The sequence below is a fragment of the Sardina pilchardus genome, chromosome 6 (assembly GCF_963854185.1).
Source record: "Sardina pilchardus chromosome 6, fSarPil1.1, whole genome shotgun sequence".
Lineage (NCBI taxonomy): Eukaryota > Metazoa > Chordata > Actinopteri > Clupeiformes > Clupeidae > Sardina > Sardina pilchardus.
Window position 1 is genome coordinate 6,277,044 of NC_084999.1, and position 3,910 is coordinate 6,280,953.

Genomic DNA, 3,910 nt, shown 5'->3' on the forward strand with positions numbered 1-3,910 from the left:
CCATGTATTCACTGTCATGTTGAATATCTGAGCTTCCAATGAAAACCCCAATTTGCTACTGTGTTCATGTCACTCGCTGTAATTTGACACTGAGTGGCCACACAGAACTGACATGTTTCCATATCGGAGGCCGTCCCCCCTGACCACAGGCTCATATCAGACGGTGACACTCTGATACCTGATCTGGTCTCAGGATGTATGACATCAGCACACTCCACTGAGATGTTTTGAAATGTTGACATGCACGAATGAAATTGAATTAGAGTTTCCGCCCACTGTAGCACTCTACACTCTGTAGCACTGCACGTGTGTGTGTGTGTGTGTGTGTGTGTGTGTGTGTTCTTCTCAGATCAGATCATAGGTTATTTTTCAGGATGCTTTACAGTTAACCATAACTAGTAGTAATAACAATGCTACAGAGACACAGAGAGTACCACTATGGCAGTGATTTGGTAGTCATTTATCCATTTGTTCCCATCCAGTTTAGCAGGCAATTTATCCATCCATTTGTTCCTCTCTTCTTCTTAAACGACAGCTGACAAGGCAGTCATCAATCACTGGCCGAGCTCAAGCCTGAGAAGAGCTGCAGTAGATCCACTCCAGAGCACTTCTGATGGAGCTGACAGAGCCAATAGCAGAAGGTATTTAACAAAAACAAACCTCGAGGACATGCAAGCATCCCATGTCAGATTGGTGTTTTTATTAGTATCTCTTGGTGTAGGCTTCTTTTGTCCTCTTTGTGTGTGACATCAATTGAGTGCTATACGTTTATAAGTCTACCTCATTTGAGTAGCATTTAGCGTTGCAGGGCAAGACAGGCACAGCAGCCTACAGTAGGCCTACACGGTATACGCTGCCTCAACTCTAATTTCCCTTACAGAGGAGTCTACGTGGGAGAGCAGAACAATCAACAAGGTCTGATCTAAACCTCCACAGTAACTGTGCTTGCTCTCTCTCTCTCTCTCTCTTTCTTTCTCTCTCTCTCTCTTTCCCTCGCTCTTTGCTACTGACCTTTGTGCTCACACGTATGCTTCTAATTTTCCCAGGCAAACGAAAAGGAATGGAGAGTAGGTTGATCCACATCAAAGAGAAACCCCAGAAAGTAAAATCCCGTTGCCAAAAAATTCCTTGGCCTCCTGCACACATTCTCCCTAAACCCAATAGCTCCAACAACACCGCTGTAGGTATATGAGATTAAGGATTGGATCCATAATGAAAACACACTTATTCGTATTAAGATGCGAAACCTTCGGCTGCCGACTCTTTTAGTTCTAGAAGAACACGGGCAGGCGCGGGTGGAGGTATTGTTCTCCATAGTTTAAACCTTGTTACGGTTCGGCATGTTTATTTAAGTGTTTTTTTTTTTTTTACCTTGTATGAAATTTTACGACAGGGGCCATACTTTCATGTTGGCTGAATTATGTGGTGCTCTTTGGCAGAGCTACAGTGCAGGGCTTTGATGTGCGGCCATAAAGGCGGAGAAGCCAGGACAGAGTGCGCTACGCTACGCTATGCTACGCTACGGCAGCGGTGGTGGTGGTGGGGGGGGGGGGGGGGGGAGGATGCAGGACACACAAGCCTACGAGGTGGGTGAGCGTGGGCCGTGGAATGCACAGAACGCACCCACCCCACCTCCCTCCACACACACACACACACACACACACACACACACACACACAAGACACAGACATCCCACTCCACCCCACCTAAAGTTAATCCACAACACATCGCACGGCCAAGGAGCAGCATCATTAGCCAGCTAGGAAGAGGAGGAAAAAAACATGGCTGTCATGAACCCTGATGTAGAAACATCAGATTAAGGATGCCATGTGGAAAGTGAAGATTTACTGTCTGTCAGTAAGTAAGTAAGTATGGAAGTAAGTAAGGAAGTATGTATGTTGATATACAGTATCTGGCGCATTTTTAGACATTAAAAGACAGTGACAAAGACAAAGACAAAGGCAGAATAAACAATCACCCACCTATAAACACACCTCACCAACCTATATTGGTTATTGGTTTAAATTCAACCAGCTGAAGTCATGAGGTGATGAAGCTAATGGACAATGATGAGCACATCAGCCATGACTCTACTGAAACGCGTATAGTGTTAGAGTTGTTGTACGCGTCAGAAGAAAATACTGCCTGGCTTAGAGGTGGGACTTTGGAACAGTATCCCCTAATCAAGCACCTGTTTGTGAGATTGAACATAATTGTCCCACTCTTGAAGATTAAAGGCCGTCACCCATTGGATCTCTACGCGGCGCAACGCCACATGATGAGAAAACAAATTAGAACTCCATTTTTTTAACGGAGCAAAGCCCACTAGAACGGTTCGAAAACTGTTCTAAAATCCTTCGCGTCAAGCCCACACCGCTGAACGCCATGTCCAGTGGACGTCGCCCTTTACTTTCCTTTGCTAGATTGATCAACAGGTTTCATTGACAACATCAACAATATGTTTGAGCACATAGGCATCAAGCTAAAGAGACTGGCAATGCAGGGCACAAGGTGGGCACACACACACACACACACACACACACACACACACACACACACACTGACATTCACACACACTCACACACTCAATCCCAATTACTTGCTCACTCACACTCATGCGCGTATCTGTTGTTGGCAGCACTTCTGATCTGCTCTGCCATTTTCTGATGTGTGATATTCCCTGTGCAGCCTCATTGGAGCTTTAATGGGCCAAAGGGTTGGGTTCAAAAACGGAAAGTTTGCAAAGAGATTTCAACTATTTTATAGTGCTTTTTTTTATTGTGGTTTATTTTGATACATTTAAAATGAGGGCATTAAGTATTTTGATATAAAACTACATCATGATGCACTTTTTGCCCATGCCTGCCTGCACTAGGGTGGCATGACCGTGCGAATCACTAGCAAGCAGCTGAGTAGGAACGTTGGCAGTGCACAGGGGCATTGTGGGAGGTCTAGCAGTGGCTGTATTGAAAAGGCAAGTCAGTGTGGACCCATTTGAGAGTCATATCTGGTCACAGATGCCTGTGTTATATTAAATATGATCCGCTCTGACCTAACGAAGCTGCCACAGCATATTCACCTCGCACATGTCTGCCTTCATATGCTGTAAGAGTCCCAGGTTATCCACACCTCAAAGCGGAGGGCAAATATGAGTCACCTCCAATTTAAGCAACTGGGAGAGTGGTGAGTTGTTTAAATCATCACCCTCCTCTGTTTGGATGGGGGCAAAGCTTTCATCGGCTTTGACTGATGAACGCTAAACGGTGAGCCGTGACAGTCCCGCGAGAGCTCACAGATGAGCTCATGTTTTCTTGAGAAAAATAGAAAAAAGGAAGAGAAAAAACAAGGAAAAAAGGGCAAGAGAAGCATTTGAAAAGAAAAAAAGACAAGAAAGAAGAAGAAGAAGAAGAAGAAGAAGAAGAAGAAGAAGAAGAAGAAAAACAGGCGGGTAAAAAATGGTGGCAGTCATGGAGTGCCTCCTCCTCTCTGGTCAGACTTTCCAATATGATAAAAGCAGAGTGAGGTCCTAACAGAGGCAGGGATTGTCCTGTAGGCCCCAGAGTGAGGTCCTAACAGAGGCACACACACACACACACACACACACACACAGAGGCAGGGATTGTCCTGTAGGCCCCAGTGACTGCTGTTTTTCTTAGCCTGTGAAAAAGCCCAAGCAGTAGAGGGACACCGTCTGGGCCGCCATGCAGGGGGATTTTAGACCCTAGATGAAGACAGATCGACTCTTTGTTGCCTTGAGCACTTGGTGTGTGTGTGTCTCTCTCTCTCTGTGTGTGTGTGTGTGTGTGTGTGTGTGAATCTGGTTGCATGGCCACCTAGGCCATAGGATAGTGGCCATATTCAATTTTAGGTGTGTGTGTGTGTCTGTGTATGGTCGTTCTGAGTGTGTGTG